Consider the following 19539-nt stretch of genomic DNA (forward strand, 5'->3'; position numbering starts at 1 on the left):
CCTACCTTTAACATTCACAACAACCACTTCCAGCATTTACAATGGCAAGAGTCTGCTAAGGTTTAGGATGCATTCTTGGAAAATAGTCTCTGTTGTTGCTTAGTCAGATGTGACTTTATGTTATACCAAAGCATTTTCATCCAATGAACTTAAGTTGTATGAGGTGAAAATGTGTTTTTTTCTATATTAAACATACATTTTAGGAGGTTGATAGGCAGGAAAAAAAATGGTTCTATGACCATATTTGCAGTTGACCATGCTCAAATTTCACCAGCTGAAACTTGGAAATATAAGTGTTTCCTGTACTGCTGTCCTAACTCATTTCCATTTTAAAATGTGCTCATTGAAAGATGAGCTGCAAGGGTGAGAAGAAGAGGAGAGGATACCACATTATGGTATCAGACAGGGATTTCCCATCCTGCGAAACCTGTCAGGCAGACTCTGGCTATGCAGCAGGTGCAGAGGTGGGCAGAGCTGTCAAGGCTTTGGAGTTTCCTTCTCTGCTTTACTCACAGAAAGTCTGCAAGGGAGGTGCATAGGGTCTTTATCTCAGGCTTTGCCACCTTGTGAGGGACTTTGGATAAGACAGCTGAACAAAGTCTGTTTCCTTGTCTTTATTCTCTGTTGTGCCAGCAGGTACTATGAAAATATTTCTTTTAAGTAATAAATGTAATAGTAATCATTTTATTGTATAGGAAAAATATATATATATTTTGAAGTATTATAATAATTACAGTTTACTATAAAAAAATGTAAGGCTACTGTAAATCATGCTATCATCAACATCAGCCTGAAGTCTTTGACAGCTCTAATGTAGTACCAAAAGTTTAATAATCTGGCATGTTGCTTGGCAGTGAAAGCACTTCCCAGGATGGAAGGTCTTGTTGGCAACCATTTCTGAATGAGTACCTTTACTGGGCTCTTAGTGCAGTTGGCTGGCACAAGAAAGAGCAATCTTTGCACTGTCCATAACTGAAGCTTTTAATGCTTTAATCCGGGAAGCAGTATCATTTTTTTCTTCATGGAGATCACACGATATAAATCAAGAAATATGTCTTGTGTATTCTCTCCCATGTCTGTGAAAATTAATACAATTCATTTGTATGTGTGTTTTTTAAGGGAAACTGCATTAATAAGATCTTCATGTATAATAGAAAATTACAGTCTGGAAGCATATTACTGAAGCAGTAACATCTAGCTTACTCAGGAAGATTTACCCCAAAATATTAATTTCTCTGTTATTGAAGGTGAGAAATGCATCTCCTTCAGCTGAAATAATTAAAAAATAGTCTTCAACAATAAACTTCTCATACACTCTGTCACTATTGTATGAGTAAAAGCAAGGTTTCTGAACCAATTTACTGGAACTATCCTGCTAGAAGCAATAGCAAATATCTTTCGAGGTGTGGGGTTGTGGATTAAATCATTGGTATTGCTATGCTTATGTATTCTTCTGGAAATACTTTCTCTTATGTTATGGCTGAAATTGTTGTATGAAGGAGTTTGTGCAGAATATTTTTTCATTAAAAGGAAAATCATATTTGAGACCAGTTCTGCTGCTTTTCTTGATGCTATGTGTTTTCTTGGGACTGGCTTTTGGACAAGCAAAGTGACATCAGTGTGAAAATGAGGCGAAGTGTATATACCAAGGCCACTACACCACCCATATCTCTGCTGTGTTGACTGAGTTTCTGAGATCTGTAGTTCTGATTTACATCTATGTGGATAACATTGATGAAGGGTGCGGCATCTCAGAAGTACCCTGTAGTTCAGACCAGTGTCAGCATCTAACACACTTGCAGCACAATATAATAAATCAGACTCTGTATAGTGACCTTGGAAATTTGATAAGGTGACATTCATGATATTAAGGAATTTGGCTTTCTGCAAGAGAAATATGAAAAATAACCATACTTGTTTTGCAACTCTTTAGAACAAATTTCCGTGAAATGTGGCCTCAAGAGATTAATGTAGCCTAAAAGTTTTAGGGGTGCTCATTTGATGTGACCACATTAGGTTAGGCAACTATCATAGCTGGTGTATTGAAAAGCTTCTATATTCCCATCATTTGCGTCTCTGAGGGAAATGGAGAAACACATGACACGTTTACTGGATTGTGGTTAAAGTGGTTGCCTAATTTACAAGTGAAGAAGTTATACTTTGTTTTGAAGGGCTTTCTGGATGAGTTTGACCTTACCCTCCTGTATATTTTATATGAAATAAACTAGTTGAGGAATATTCTGTATGGTTCATTAAATATATTGGTACTTTTCCTTCCTTTGTTCCACCTATTAAAGGAAGGTGTACAATTTACCTTAAATTAAAATTTTAGAAAAGTATATTCTTTTAAGAAATGACATATGATTTGTTTGTTTGATGAAGGAGATGTTTAGTATCTATCAGTAGTCATCTATGTTTAGAAGTAGCTGCATATGTGTCTGAAAGCAATCTGGCAATCTTCTTGTTTGAACAATGCAAAGTTTCCTCTTCTGGCTCTGCAAAGCTGTGAGTTGAGAAACGTTTCTGTCATGTTGCGTGTTTAAAATGACAACTGTTAAAGCTATTTATAAATTTAGAAGCTTGTTATCTGTCACCCTGGAGATGGTTAAGTGGGCACAAAATAGGGAAAACAGCTGCAAAATTATCAAATGATTTTGTACAAGGTTGCAGGTGACAGCTGTGTAGTAATTTATGTGTACCTCATAGCATGCCTACAAATATATCCAAGGAATATATCTTTTAATTTATTTTAGGAGATGGAAAAAAAGGCAGTACACTTTCAAACTCTGGCCATACTAGGTTCTAAACTTGTGCTGATGATGGCTTTAAAATTATAGCTCTCCAAGAGCACAGTTCAAATGTTTGGGCTTGGGCTACAGAGTTGAAATGCTGTCTTTACTACAAAAAGGATTAAGTTACATCACTTCTAAGTGATTCTAAGTACCAGAAGTTGCTACTATGGCACTATGGGTATTGATTGCCTGTTTCTTTTGACTTGTGGTGAACCGCAAAAAAACAGTAATGAGAAGTTGTTTTCTGCCTTTGAATTCAAACATTTTCAGGTGCAGCATAGATATGTTGTATGCCTGGATATTAGTTTATCCCACCCTACACCAGACTGAACTTTTTGTGTAAGTAACATGTAGCACAGTATTACTTTGCAAATGGATGTTCAAAGTTCACATGTGAACACGTCTTCAAAGTCCCAGCTGTCATTTTCTCAGATTTGTAAGAGATGGAAACATGTCTGCTAAAAGTTACCTATATTACCATGCATCAGCCATGTCGCTTTATATATGTAAAATTATTTGGATGGGTTTGCAAAACGACTTCCCTGGAAAAGATGAATGATTATTTTATATAAATACACATTCTCTTTGCTGAGTAATAAATAAATAAATAAATAAATAAAGCAGCTTTAGCTTAACATCAATATCAAGAAAATTTGATAGTACACTTATAATAATGATGGGAGTAGCCACAAAATATGTAAGGTATTTCAAAAACATTCAAGTTTTGCAAACATTTCTTGTGGGTAAACAGCTATAGTGTCTCAGAAAGTAGTAATAAATACAAGTTCTCCATGCCCAATAACATTGTTGGAACTTGTTTTAGCTTCCCAAGAGTTTCAAAAGCTAGTAAGATTTTTCTTAGAAACCGTAATTCATACACAATATAAATTATTTCTTAACATTATATTTGCAAAAGGAAGCAGTCTCTTAGGGCTTCAAATACTACTAGGAATGAAAGTAATTTCTCAGAAGTAGTGTTTGGTGTGACCAAACCTGGGGAGTTTCCTAAATTTCTGAACTACAGTATTCAAGAATTCCACAAGTATACTTTCAGTTCTTGAGCTATTTCACTTATTGAGACTGAAGGCATTAGATAGCTAGTTTTTGCAGCAAAGTTATCTACCAGTGAATTTAATTTGTCCGATTGTTCACCAGCTTTTGAAAGAGCAATTTAACATTATAAGTATTTTCTTAAGGTTAGAAACCTACCTTGTTACCAAGGTGAGGTTAGTGTGAACTTTTCAATTTCTTAAAAGCCTGCTGTGCGTCTTTCCTTGCGCTGATTATATCAAATCTCAATGATGATGGTTTCTTCATGTGGGTGAAATGTAATAAGCTGCATATAAACACTACTACAGTGGGAGAAAGGATACCATAGGAAGCTTTCATTTAGTTTATTGTACTCCCCAAATCCATGACTTCTGTCATTTACATGCTTCCTCTCTTTTCTTGTCTCCCCAAGTGTGGTTTTTTTTTTGTTTGTTTGTTTTCTCATTTGGTCCTGATTATCCCACCTTTGTGTGAGGAGGTGTGGTGCACACTTCACAGCTTCAGGCCCTCTTCTTGAAACTCTGAAAGTCTGAATCAGAATCTACAGCCTATTTTGACTCTACTGGGTTTCTGAGAATAGTGCTGAGTGCTTCCATATTATCTTGGGCACAGTCTACGCTGATGATAGCATCTGCTTGAAAGGAATTAAATATAAATATAAATATAAATATAAATATAAATATAAATATAAATATAAATATAAATATAAATATAAATATAAATATAAATATAAATATAAATATAAATATAAATATAAATATAAATATAAATACTCCTCACAGACAATGACATAGGCAAGGCAGAGACATTTAATGCCTTCTTTGCCTCTGTCTTCAATGCTGATGATGGGTTTCGGGACCCAGGGTGCCCTGAGCTGGAGAACCATGATGGTGGGAATGACAAACTCCCAACCAGCCCTGAATGTGTGTGGATTTGCTGCTTTGCCTGGATCCATACAAGTCCATGGGTCTGGATGGAATTCATCCCAGGGTGCTTAAAGAGCTGGCTGACATCATTGCGGGACCTCTCTCAAATTATTTTTTGATAATCTTGGGAATCTGGGGAACAGTAGACTGGAAGCTGACAAATGTTGTGCCAATTTTCAAGAAGGGCAAGAAAGAAGACCCTAGCAATTACAGGCCTGTCAGTCTCACTTCAGTGCCTGATAAAATTATGGAGAAGATGATTCTTGAAGTTATTGAAGTGCACCTGGGGGACACTGCTGTCATTGGTCCCAGCCAACACGGGTTCATGAGGGGTAGGTCCTGCCTAACAAATTTGATTTCCTTTTATGACAAAATCACCCGTCTAGTTGATCAAGGGAAACCAGCTGATGTGATCTTTTTGGACTTCAGCAAGGCTTTATCATGGCTTACCATAGGGTCCTACTGGACAAAATGTTCAGCGTACAACTTAACAACAACATCATATGATGGGTGAGCAATTGGCTGATGGGCAGGGCTCAAAGGGTTGTGGTAAATGGGGCCACATCTGGCTGGTGGATGGTCACTACTGGGGTCCCTCAAGGCTCCGTTTTAAGGCCACTCTTCTTAATGCTTTATAAATGATCTGGATGTGGGACTAGAAGGTGTTTTGAGCAAATGCCAACAACACCAAACTTGGAGGAGTTGTGGACTCAGATGCGGGTGGAAAGGTCTTGCAGAGAGGCCTGGGCAGATTGATGAGCTGGAGAGCTCACCAACTGCATGAAGTTTAACAAGAGCAAGTTCCGGATCCTGCACCTGGGATGGGACAACCCTGCCTATACGTACAGACTGGATGACAAGACGCTGGAGAGCAGCCCCACAGAGAGGGATCTGGGGGCTGTGGTTGACGTCAAGTTGAATGTGAGCTAGCAGTGTGCCCAGGCAGCCAGGAGGGCCAACCGTATCCTAGGGTGTATCAAGCACAGCATTGCTAGTCGCTTGAGGGAGGCAATTGTCCATCTCTACTTTGCACTGGTGTGCCCTCACCTCGAGTACTGTGTGCAGTTCTGGGCACCACAGTACAAGAAGGTCATTAAACTGTTGGGGAGTGTCCAGAGAAGGGTGACGAAAATGGTGAAGGGCCTAGAGGGGAAGATGTGTGAGGAACGGCTGAGGTCACTGGGCCTGTTCAGCCTAGAGAAGAGGAGGCTGAGGGGGGACCTCATCGTGGTCTACAGCATCCTTGCAAGGGGGAATGGAGGGGCAGGTGACCTCTGTAAACACCAGTGATAGGACCCATGGGAATGGAGTGAAGCTGAGGCAGGGGAAGTTTAGGCTGGACATCAGGAAGAGGTTCTTCACCGGGAGGGTGGTTGCACACTAGAACAGGCTCCCCAGTGAAGTAGTAACTTTACCAAACCTGTCTGAATTTAAAAAGTGATTGGACTGTGCACTTAGTCACATGGTCTAAACTTTTGGGTAGACCTGTGTGGTGCCAGGAGTTGGACTTGATGATCCTTATGGGTCCCTTCCAACTCAGGATATTCTATGATTCTATGATTCATTATCTTCAAGTGAGATTGTAAGGATCTATTTCCTATGTCTTGGGACTATTAAAACAAAATTGAAATAAAAAATGAGGAAAAGGTGAGCCAGTACTATCTAGTAGTGTTCAGCACGATGATCCCAGGCCTGTTTAAGAGTCACAGAATGGCTGAGGTGGGAAGGAACGTCTGGAGGCCCTCTGGTCCAACCACCTTGCTCAAGCAGGAACACCCACAGCAGGCTGCCCAGGACCATGTCTGGAAAACTAGAGCTTTTATCCTCCAGGAAAATAGCAGCATGGGGCAAAACAGTCTTTCCATCACACACCCTAACCCTGCATTAGATCAGTTACAGGCTAGTGCCGAGTTGATCTGCAAAAAACTCAGATTATGGTAATAGGAGATACCTGCCCTCTGAAGCCTGTGGTATAACTGACAGGTGGCTTCTTTTCTCTCTGTTATGGTGACAAATAAGGACCAGTACAGAGACATGTCAGTATCTCTGTCTTCATATGGAGCACATTGTGCAGCTTTAGCAAGGTCTGCCTGAGGGTCATCAGCAAACCCTTTAAGCCTGTCCCCAGGGTGTGGAATCCCAGACCCCACTCACACTGTGTGGGTTGTGGCCCTCTTCTGTGTTCTGCTGTGCAGGATTGTGCCTAGCAAAACACCAGGGTTACAAACTACATTTGGAAGAGTCAGGAAGAACATTTAAGATGCTGTGCTTCATTCCACAATTAATTCCTGTGAGCAGTTTATTAGGAGCACTTTTTCATCTGTTTCAGTCCTTTGTGAATGTACAGAAGCTTTTTTTCTGGACCATTTTGCAGGCTGTAACTGTTGATACTATAAACAAAGTTTCCTTAAGACAGATGTCTGTGGGACTCCACAGAAAAAGGAAAAAAAATACTAGATTCCTCAAGTACGTCTTAGCAGCTGCAGTAGTTGGCACAGACTATGAGAGCTGTGCAACATTAAATTTTATGGTTTTCTAAGCATTTCAGGTACCATTTTATACCATTCCATTGTATCAAGCTTTCCATTATTTTTGGCAGTACAACCTAAGGAATGTCTGCCTCATTCAAAAGTAGAGCTTGTGCCAGTCTCAAACTGGGGTGAAAAAAGGAAGATGGGGGTGGGGGAAGCTGTGCATGAAAGGGATATCACGTTCACAAGTCACCTAATGCTTAAGGAGATGTTCACCACATTCACAAATCACCTCATTTTTAAGGAGATCCTGACTCTTACGGCATTCTGAAATCACTTGGGAAATTCAGTGACTTTATTTGCCAGAATTAAAGGCTTTTCAGAAAACTTCATTCACATAATTGCTTTGCTTTTCTTTGCTGGCTGAAATACTTGTAGGAATCTAAGCATCACTTCTAGATGGAAAGCTGGCTTCACTCAATTTACAGAAAGAAAAAAAAATAATCTTTGAATATCTCTATTACTGAAGCACCTGTTTTAGGCAAAGTTGCATAATGTTAGATTTTGGCTTAAAATGTTTTGTAGCCATCTAAACTGTGTTGGTTTGGATGATGTTTAAAGAACTTCTTTAAAGATGTTTCTTAGTTTTATGTCTAGACTTCAGCTCTGAGGTCACTAAGCAGCTGTGTTTAGTAGCTGTTGGCACACTGGTACGTCGGCAGGAGTCTGTATAAGGAAAACGGAAAGTAATGTGCTGCTCTCAGACACTGCTCCATTGGTTAATAAGGGGTTAATTGTGAAAGGTTTGTAGCTTGTGGCTGTAATCCTGCAACAAGCTATGCAAACCTTCTTTGGCTTAGTAACACAATTGCCTGGGTAGGAGATGGGGAAACTGAAGCCAAGCTCCTGGTTTCTGGTCCAGCAGTTCTCCTGGGAGGAACCAGGAGCTGTGAATGCTTGCCCATACTCCAGGCTTAAGGACGACATCAGAAGGTACATTTGGGTGGGGAACAGGCAAGAGGGGGACACATAGCTCAGGCCACAGCATGGTGGCTGTTGGTACCCAGAAGGGTTCCTATCTTGCCACTCTTCCTCGTGCTAGTTGTTTGTGTACTCCAGGAACAGTCCTGTTGAAATCGTTATGACTGTTCAAATGATTAAGGGTCAGCTTGTGTCAGTATGCCAGCACCTGGCTAAAAGGAAAGAGAAAAACATCAATGAGACATTTTTCATTCCAGTTATGAGTAAGGAAAAGGGTGTGCCTTGCAGTTAGACTACAGTAAGGGCCAGTAAAGTAAATAAGGATAATGCTGATTATTGCCTAGTGAGGGCTGGCTCCTCATCACCTGCAATGGGCTGGGAAGACCCTAAATAAAAGACAGGTGGAACAAACTCTGTTGTTTCTTATAAAAGCTCCCCGTACTTTACAGGTGTTATGATGATAGGGGGGTGGAAACGCATTATAAACTGTTGTCTTTTAAAGATCTTGAGCATCCACTTGATATGCACAAAGAAAAATTAGCAGCAATTTGAAAGAAACAACAGGGATTTCTCACAAAAGATTTACCTGTATTTTTTCTATGCATAATGGTTATTCACTTCATTAATTGGATTTTAGGATCTGAAATAAAGACCTTCATCAGCTCTTCTGTTTTAATTTAATCTTTGAAATACTGATTTAATTTTAAAATTTTAAATATTCAGAATAATTTATTTTTCATTCTGAATAGTAAGGAACTGTGGATTTTGATGCATTCACATGTTTTGAGTGATCAGTCCTTTCAGAGTATACATTATCCCAGAAGAAGTAAAGTATTTTCATACAAAACTTTTGCCCTCAAAACATAATATTTATGAAAAATATTTCTTATTGTTTATTCTATAATTGATTACAAAAATATTTGAAGATATTTCATTATTATTGCAAAATTTGAGAGTATCTTTTAAAATGGCAATAATCTGAATGCAAATACATTGATTTAGAAATTCTCCTCTACTATCCTATAAATGAAGAATGTATTTCCCTTATTTAATGTCTCTATTTTCCTTTTTATTTATATATAGATGTGACATTATATCTCCCACTTGTGATGGCCAATGACTTTGGTGATTTCAGCTTTCCTGTTTATGAGTATAGAGGAATGAAAATAGTGTAGAGATATCATTCCATCATATCTAGTTAAATTGGTACTTTAACCTCTATCAAATAATTTGAAGATATATTAAATAAAAATAGGGGTATAATTTGTAAATATTAGCAACACTTTCTGAAGGACAAAAAATGAGAATATGCTTTTTAACAACTTTGCCACTGTTAGCTCAGAACTGGAATTTCTAGAAGTCTTACTACTGTACTGACACATTTCTTGTGCTTCAATATAGTACTATTGGTAAAATACATCACACTAATATTGAGTGTATAGAAGAGAATTTTCTTGATGCAAGAGTTTGTATCTTGTCACCATTCAATAGCCACCTGTTTGAATGATGGTTAAAGACATAAAACTACTTTTGCTATAATGAGTGATGTCCACATGCATGATTGTATCTGCTTTATGAAGAGTAGTTACATCAAAACTTTTGGCAAAAGTACCAGCAGATAGCATGACACAAACCTGAGGCTACACAATTTATAATGTTACATAATTTGTTATGGTACATACCAATAGTAGATGTTGAAGGGAAGTGCCTCCCTACAAGTTCAGACTAGCTGGCTGAAGAGCTGTGCATATACAGGTTTCTGTGTTGGAAACCGGTAAGTGAATTACTGTGGTTTTTTTTCTACCTATGTGTAAAAGCAAAGTTTTAAGGAATAAACTCCTTGAAAAATGGTATTTTGAATCCAATTATTTTATATCTGTGAGTTAAAATTTTGTTCATTAATAACTTGTCCCTAATTTACTTTAGTTTGCGATTTATTATTATTATTATTATTATTATTATTATTATTATTATTATTATTATTATTATGTCAATAGGTATAGAATCAAATATTGGTACTATTAACTAAGCACAGTCACTTTTCAGATTTATTAGCCAAAGGTACTTGAGCTTCACTTGTGGCTCTCTATATTAGAGAATCTTTCAATGTTGTGGAACTCGAGGCTGGGAATGACAAGGTTGAGTCCCTTAAGGTTAGGATCAGAGGGAAGACCAACAAGGCTAGCATCCTGGTGGGGGTCTGTTATAGACCACCGAACCAGGATGAGGAGACGGATGAGGAGTTCTACAGGCAGCTGACAGAAGTTGCGAAATCATCAGCGCTTGTTCTCGTGGGGGACTTCAACTTCCCTGACATATCCTGGAAGCACAACACAGCCCAGAGAAAGCAGTCTAAGAGGTTTCTGGCGAGCCTGGAAGATAGTATCCTGAAGCAGCTTCTAAAGTGAGCCTACTAGGGGAGGTGCCCCGTTAGACCTTCTCTTCACAAACAGCGAAGGACTGGTGGGAGATGTGGTGGTCGGAAGCTGTCTTGGGCAGAGTGACCACAAAATGGTGGAGTTCTCTATTCTTGGTGAGGCCAGGAAGGGGACCAGTAAAACCGCTGTTATGGACTTCCGGAGGGCTGACTTCATGCTGCTGAGGACACTGGTTGGTAAAGTCCCTTGGGAAGTGGTTCTGAAGGGCAGAGGAGTCCAGGAAGGCTGGGCACTCTTCAAGAAGGAAATCTTAATGGCGCAGGAGCGGTCTGTCCCCACGTGCCCAAAGACGAGCTGGCGTGGAAGAAGACCAGCCTGGCTGAACAGAGAATTGCGGCTTGAGTTTAGGAGAAAAAAGAGAGATTATAATCTTTGGAAAAGAGGGCAGGCCACTTGGGAGGACTATAAGGATGTTGCGAGGCTGTGCAGGGACAAAATTAGAAAGGCCAAAGCTCATCTGGACTTCAATCTGGCTACTGACGTTAAAGATAAAAAAAAAAATATTTTTACAAATACATCAACACAAAAAGGAGGACTAAGGAGAATCTCCATCCTTTACTGGATGCAGGGGGAAACTTAGTTACAAGAGATGAGGAAAAGGTGGAGGTGCTCAATGCCTTCTCCACCTCAGTCTTTAGCAGTAATACCGGTTGTTCTCTGAATACCCAGTACCCTGAGCTGGTGGAAGGGGATGGGGAGCAGGATGTGGCCCTCACTATCCATGAGGAAATGGTTGGTGACCTGGTACGGCACTTGGATGTGCACAAGTCATTGGGGCTGGATGGGATCCAGCCAAGGGTACTGAAAGAACTGGCAGAGGAGCTGGCCAAGCCACTATCCATCATTTATCAGCAGTCCTGGCTATCAGGGGAGGTCCCAATTGACTGGCGGCTAGCAAACGTGATGGCCATCTACAAGAAGAGCCAGAGGGCAGACCCGGGGAACTGCAGGCCTGTCAGTTTGACCTCAGTGCCAGGGAAGCTCATGGAGCAGATTCTCTTGAGAGTCATCACGCAGCACTTGCAGGGCAAGCAGGCAATCAGGCCCAGTCAGCATGGGTTTATGAAAGGCAGGTCCTGCTTGATGAACCTGATCTCCTTCTATGACAAAGTGACGCGCTTGGTGGATGAGTGAAAGGCTGTGGATGTGGTCTACCTTGACTTCAGTAAGGCTTTTGACACCGTTTCCCACAGCATTCTCCTCAAGAAACTGGCTGCTCTTGGCTTGGACTGGCACACGCTTCGTTAGGTTAGAAACTGGCTGGATAGCCGGGCCCAAAGAGTCGTTGTGAATGGAGTCAAATCCAGTTGGAGGCCAGTCACTAGTGGCATTCCCCAGGGCTCGCTGCTGGGGCTGGTCCTCTTTAATATCTTCATTGATGATCTGGATGAGGGGATTGAGTGCACTCTCAGTAAGTTCACAGATGACACCAAGTTAGGTGCGTGTGTCGATCTGCTCGAGGGTAGGAAGGCTCTGCAGAAGGATCTGGATAGGCTGCACTGATGGGCTGAGGTCAACTGCATGAAGTTCAACAAAGCCAAGTGGCGGGTCCTCCACCTGGGGTGCAATAACCCCAAGCAGAGCTACAGGCTGGGAGATGAGTGGTTGGAAAGCTGCCTGGCGGAGAAGGACCTGGGAGTGATGGTTGATAGTCAGCTGAATATGAGCCAGCAGTGTGCTCGGGTGGCCAAGAAGGCCAACAGTATCCTGGCTTGCATAAGAAACAGTGTGACCAGCAGGGCTAGGGAAGTGATCGTCACCCTGTACTCGGCTCTGATGAGGCTGCACCTCGAGTACTGTGTTCAGTTTTGGGCCCCTCGCTACAAGAAGGACATGGAGGGGTGCTTGAGCGAGTCCAGAGAAGGGTGACAAAGCTGGTGAGGGGACTGGAGAACAAGTCCTATGAGGAGTGGCTGAGGGAGCTGGGCTTGTTCAGCCTGGAGAAAAGGAGGCTCAGGGGTGACCTTATCACTCTCTACAGGTACCTTAAAGGAGGCTGTAGTGAGGTGGAGTTTGGTCTATTCTCCCATGTGCCTGGTGACAGGACAAGGGGCAATGGGCTAAAGTTGCACCAGGGGAGTTTTAGGTTGGATCTTAGGAAGAACTTCTTTACCAAAAGGGTTGTTAGACATTGGAACAGGCTGCCCAGGGAAGTAGTGGAGTCATCATCCCTGGAAGTCTTTAAAAGACATTTAGATGTAGAGCTTAGGGATATGGTTTAATGGGGACTCTTAGTGTTGGGTCAGAGGTTGGACTCGATGATCTTGAGGTCTCTTCCAGCATAGAAATTCTGTGATTCCGTGATTCTGTGATTCTTAAGGTGGACAGTTAACAGTTTCTGGGCCATTGGCTCCCACATATTTTGCACTGAAATCAGTCTTTAATTTCAGTATTTTTCATGCAGTAATGTCCAACTTTACACTTCAGCTAAAAGTCAATTTATTTAAAATGTAAATACTTCAATTTTTAAAATAGTTCTGTAGGGCAGCCACAAACTAGGTACCATAGGATTACAGATCATGTATGGGAATCTCAGTTCTAGACCAATCTACAGATTAGTTGATTTATTTATTTATTTATTTATGTTGTATTAGGCTTGTCATATGAGACCTGGAACAGACCTTTTAACAGTATTCTGTCATTACTGCAGAAATAATTGCTGATAAAACCTACATTTTTATTCTACTTACTTGCTTAGGTAATGCTATATATGCAGGACTCATATTGGAAGCAATGTTAAGGCACATTTTAGATACAGAGCATGAATTATATTTTTCTTAGTGCCCCAGTAATCAATTTCTGTACAACACTATCATATATAAATTTTTGCTTAAAATGAAGTGTATAATTCTGCCTGCCCCACAGAAAGCTAGGAATAACAGCTTGTGTTCTCCTCTCTCACAATCTGTAGCTATGGAAGGGATGGAATATACTCCACAAGATGGAAATGTGGACAAACATGCAGTACTTACAACAACAACAACAACAACAAAAATGCTTTGTCTGAATTATTTCCTTTTAGATTAAAGAAAACAAAAACTCAAAAGTTTCCATGACAATGAAATGTATCTCTCCCCAGTAAAATATTAAGCCAGCTCAGCAAATTCACTTCAACAATTAAATGAGATAGAAATTTGTGGAAAAATGGCAACCTGTAGCAATATAATTGGTGGTTTTCACATGCACACAAGTTCTTTTCATCGGTAGGTTCAAACCCATCAGCATGTAACCAGGGGTAAAGAAGTAGTAGGGACTAAACATGAGCTGGAACGGGGAATGCATTCTTAAGGAGCTTTGTTTAGTGGCATTAAATGAAGCATGATTTCCAAATGCTTCTTTCAGTCCATGTTCCTGGTGAGCCAGACTCTGATTTGTCTAGCAGAAGAGAGTCATTCTGCCTGCCTGGTTTTCATAATTCTGTTGGTTCAGGAACTGATATGACTTGTTCTCTGGAATTCATCCTTTCCTGCTCCAGACTTATCATATAATGCTCAGGAGAAGTGCTAATAATTCTTGTCAAAAACCGTTTCAAGATAGTACTGTGTCTGTCTTTGTCAGAATGATATCTCCTGTTGGTCAGCCTGCTGTGCTCAGGAAGTTTTCTGCCAAACAGCTGCAGAAACAGTGCAATTTGTTTACATGGCTGCAAAGGTAAGACAAAGTGCAAACAAGATGAAATTCAGGGGAGAGCTTTATTTTTGTTTTTGAATTAAAATTTAATTACAATGCAGAAGTGGTCAGACATGCCACCCTAAAGTCAGAGAACATTCTTAGCCATATTCCTTTTCATTCCACAGAGACAACTATTTTGATACATAACAGAAATACTCGTATTATGGAACGGAGGCTTAGCTGACACTTGTATATACCAGGCTTGAAAGAAGGCATGAGAAAAGGATGGAAGGTGGCAAGGTCAAATGATTGGTAGATTCTGGTTGCCTTCTGCTGGTGATTTGTTTCATTCTGTTCTACTGTTTATGCCAATCTAATGTGACTTCAAAGTTGCCAGCTAGGCAATGTATGAAAGGCCTGTAATCAGTTACACAACAGAGCTGAATATCTGCTCCTCTGTGTGCATTTCACCCATTCCAGAGGTTCCAGTTGTCTTTGTTCAGTGTATTGCTCAATGTCCAGCAGTGCACTCACATGCATTTAGCATATGTGAGCATGTTGAAAAGCACTGAATGTTGCTGACTGTAGAATATTTAACATGCTGATTTCAATGCCGTCAGCAAGAGCAACAGTTACATTACACAATACTTCCATTAATTTCTTTTAATCATGTCAGATTTTCTGAATTTTTACCCGTGGGGTAAAAATGTGGGTTTGTATGTCCCTCTATTGTTTGCTTGGTTTTCTTCTTTGTTGAAACTGAAGAAAAAAATAGAGGACATTTTTATATTGATTTACAATAAAATTACAGAGAACCTGGAATAAATATTGCACATTTTATTTTCTACCACTGGAGAACTAAATTAATTTATTTGGAGGTGGGAAGAAAAAATTGCTTCTTAAAGGCTTAGAAAACACTTTTGCCATCTGTATTTTTGTTTCCTAACAGAAGGCAGAAACTGAGTTTTCAGTTTGCAACAAAAGAACAAATTAGTCCTCCCCAGAATCTGTCACAGTCTTTTAAGCTCTCCTTCTTCAAATTAAACAGGAATCTCATACCAAATTCCTGGCCACATGTTGAAGTCAGTAGCTGACACTTAAATAAATTTGAAAATTTTAAATATGTGATATATCTTAATTCACCCATTGACAATGTGATCTACATCACTAATTGCATGTGTTTCTGTGGCTCCTGTGTATGACAATCTTCTAAATGAGTAAGTATCACAGAATCACAGAATTGTCTAGGTTGGAAGAGACCTCAAGATCATCGAGTCCAACCTCTGACCTATCACTAAAAAGTCCTCCAATAAACCATATCGCTAAGTTCAACATCTAAATGTCTTTTAAAGATCTCCAGGAATGGTGACTCAACCACTTCGCTGGGCAGCCCATTCCAATGACTCACAACTCTTTCAGTAAAGAAGTTCTTCCTAAGATCCAACCTAAAACTCCCCTGGCGCAACTTTAGCCCATTGCCCCTTGTCCTGTCACCAGGCACATGGGAGAATAGACCAACCTCCACCTCACTACAGCCTCCTTTAATGTACTTATAAAGAGCAATAAGGTCGCCCCTGAGCCTCCTTTTCTCCAGGCTGAACAAGCCCAGCTCCCTCAGCTGCTCCTTGTAAGACTTGTTCTCCAGACCCTTCACAAGCTTCATTGCCCTTCTCTGGAATTGCTCAAGCACTTCCATGTCCTTCTTGTAGCGAGGGGCCCAAAACTGAACACAGTACTCCAGGTGCAGCCTCACCAGAGCCAAGTACAGGAGGACAATCACTTCCCTAGCCCTGCTGGCCAAGTTGTGTATGACAGTCTTCTAAACCAGTAAGTAGATGTTTGTGTGCTTTTTAGTAAAGACAGACAAGGAAGGCAAGGTGGTGGAGCAACTGTGAGAGAGCAACTGGAATGTATTAAGCTCTACTAAGGGTGGAAGAAGAGTGAGTCAAGAGCTTGTGCATAAGGATTAAAGGGCAGGCTACCCTGGGTGACACTGTTGTGGGTGTTTACTACAGGCCACCTGATTAGGGGGGAAGTCAAGGAGGCCTTCCACAGACAGCTCACAAACACAGGCCCTGATTCTTATGAGGGACTTCAACCACCCTGTTATCTGCTGGAAAGACAGCACAGCTGGGCACAAAGAGTCCAAGAGGTTCCTACAGAGCACTGACGATAATTTTTTGATGCAGGTAGCAGAGCTAGTGAGGAGAGGTGTGCTGCTGGACCTTATATTAAAAAACAAAGGACTGGCTGGGGAGTTGAAGGCTGGCGGCAGCCTTGGCTGCGCAGACCATACAATGGTGGGTTTAGGTTACTGCATGTGTAGTGGGCTTTTATGGCAAGGTTTTGGTAGCGGAGTGGGCTGCAGGGGTGTTAGTGCCCCATAAGTGCCAGTTTCAGCCAGCTCCAAAGGGACCCAACACTGGCCAGAGCCAAGTCAGTAAGCCAATATTGTTTGCGCCTCTCTGAGGGCAGGTTTAAGGAAGTGGATATATCTACATCTCTATATATAAAATAATAATAATAATAATAATAATAATAATAATAATAATAATAATAATAATAATAATAATAATAATAATAATAATAATAAATGCTGCACAACAGCAGCTGAGAGAGAGAGGAGTGAGAAGCAGCCTTTCAGCCCCCAAGGTCAGTGCAGCAGGAGGGCAGGAGGTGCTGCAGGCAGGCAGCAGCAGTTCCCCTGCAGGCTGTGCAGGGAGAGGCCCCTGGTGGAGCAGGCTGTCCCCCTGCAGCCCATGGGTCCCCCATGGAGCAGATCTCCATGCTGCAGCCCGTGGAGGAGCCCCCGGTGGAGCAGGTAGATGTGGCCTGGAGGAGCAGGCGCCAGGCCAGAGCTGCAGCCCAGGGAGAGGAGCCCATGCAGGAGCAGGGGGGCTGTGGGGAGCTGCCACCCGTGAGGGACCTGTGCTGTAGCCATTTGCTCCTGACGGATGGCCCCTGTGGTACAGAGCTATGTGGGAGCGGTTAATTTGTCCCCTACTTCTTCCTGGATCTTAAATTTATGAATAGAGAGGATAAGATGATGGGAGAGGATGAACAACGTAATTTCTCAAAAGCAGGTACAGTATGTCTTTCAGAAAAAAGCTGGCTAATCTTCTGCTATCCCCATACAGCATTTCCAGTTCTTTTCACACTGTCTTATGTGCTGCAGAGAAATATTTTAACTTAATATTTTAGCTAGACCACAAAACTTACCCATCTCTCCCATGTTCTTCCATGTCCAGTTAACCAACTTTCCTCTACCTCTCAAAGAGAAGACATAGAATTAGCAAACTTCCAACAGATAAATTAATACATAATTAAAGTGCATGTAGAATAGGAAAGAGTGAAGAAATGGTACAGGAAGTGGAGAAATATATCATAAATACAAATAAGGTTAAAAATATTTATATACAGGACAGTAGTTTTTCCATCACTACTGCTTGAAAAAAAAAAAAAAAGACTATACATTTCTTGCCTATACATTTTTTCTTCAATTCAAATATATTTACTATGTTGAGTTTTCATTGTAATTTTTCTGCATCTTTTCCTTTATTACTCTGCATTATTAATCATGTCTTTGATTTATTTTTTTTTTGTTAGTTTTCTTTCATTCTTTATTTCTTAATTTCCTTTCTCTGGGTTCTTTCATTCTTTATTTCTTAATTTCTTAATTTCCTTTCTCTGGGTTCTAGATAATCTGGATTATCTGTGCTTCTAGTCTTCCTTTGCATCCATCTGGTGACTAGTAAATAGCCTAGCTGAAGCAAAAGGGAACAAGTTACCCCAGTCGTGATATGGTACTGTCAGGAAGGATACCAGAGACAAAGTCAAGGTATTTAACTTTATAATTCTATGTCTTTAGTATTGTACTCTTAAAAGGTTGAACGCAAAATAGCGATAACCTTTCACTAGCATTTCAAAAGGCACAATGGTAAACGCATTACTGTAAGTAGTTCATTACAGTGAAAGAAGTGTCAGTTTGCCCAGCTATGAGGTTAAGATGCTGTTCATGTTTGAGGATACATCATAAGAACATGACAGATAGATGAATGATGTAAATTAATCTGATAGATTTTATGGTTATATTAGGAAGGTGCTGTTTTCTAATATTTTTTTTCCATAAATGGTTTTGAAATTGCCTTTTCCCCAGATTTTTGTGTTTGTTTTCCTCTGGAAAGACTGTAATTTTTTGTAAATATTTATATCTTCAATGGCTTTTTTTCTGCTCAACAGCAACAAAACAAAACAACCAACCAAACAAAAAACAACAAACACTTCTCTCTAGTTCATTGAAGCAGAACGGTACCTTACTTTATATGTTTGTATTAGACTGTAACCCTCTAAACATCAATATTGTGATCTCTCACCTTACTTCATTAAGAAAAATGAAAAGAAATCAGAGTAGTACTATTAGCGTATGTTTTTCAGTCACAGTTTTTTGTTGTTGTTGTTTTTTTTTTTTTTTTAAATAAATAAATAAAGGTAATTGTTTCACTTTCTATCCCTGCCTGTCTTGTAAGTAGGGATTAATTGTGCTGGACAGAATTCTCTTCTCAGTGGCTGGCACAAGCAAAGAGTGTTTGGGGGAAGGTTGGGTGTTTCCAGATACTGATGCTTCTTACTGGATGAGCAAGCTTTCAATAACTCTTAAGAATACAGTAGTAATGCTCTTTTAAATAAAGATTGAAATTGTCTGCTTGCAATAATTTTGTGCCAGCTGAATGCTGAATGGTCTACGACATGCTATGCTGAAGTTGGTATAAGAGGTCCTTTCTTAGCAGGATTTAAATGTGACTATGGAGTGGGTAGTATGAGCTTTGATTATGGCTAGCAGAACTTGCAAGAAAAATAAATAAATTGCACGTACACAACGTGTAGCTGTTGCATTCCTTCATTCATTCTGTATAATGCCTAATATACCGTGCCCCACTGGGGCTGTTAGACCATGCTTCTTCTCCAGTGTCATCTGTTCTACTCCACTAGTCATAGCACACAGAAACTACCACCAGATTTGGCATGAATGCACACAGATGTCTGCAAGTCTCAGTGGAAATACCAAGAACTCAAGTAATGAAAAATAAACATCACATAGTAGTAGAAAATACTTAATAAGGAGCAATTGTACAATTACATAAAAATGGAATAGATGACCGAGTCACTTATTATTATTTATTTTTATTTTATTTATATTAGTATTTATTTTTAAACTATTCATTACAATTGCTGCTCCACTACTTTTTGAATGGCACTGAGTCACTCTCTT

The sequence above is a fragment of the Anas acuta genome, chromosome Z (genome assembly GCF_963932015.1).
Source record: "Anas acuta chromosome Z, bAnaAcu1.1, whole genome shotgun sequence".
NCBI lineage: Eukaryota > Metazoa > Chordata > Aves > Anseriformes > Anatidae > Anas > Anas acuta.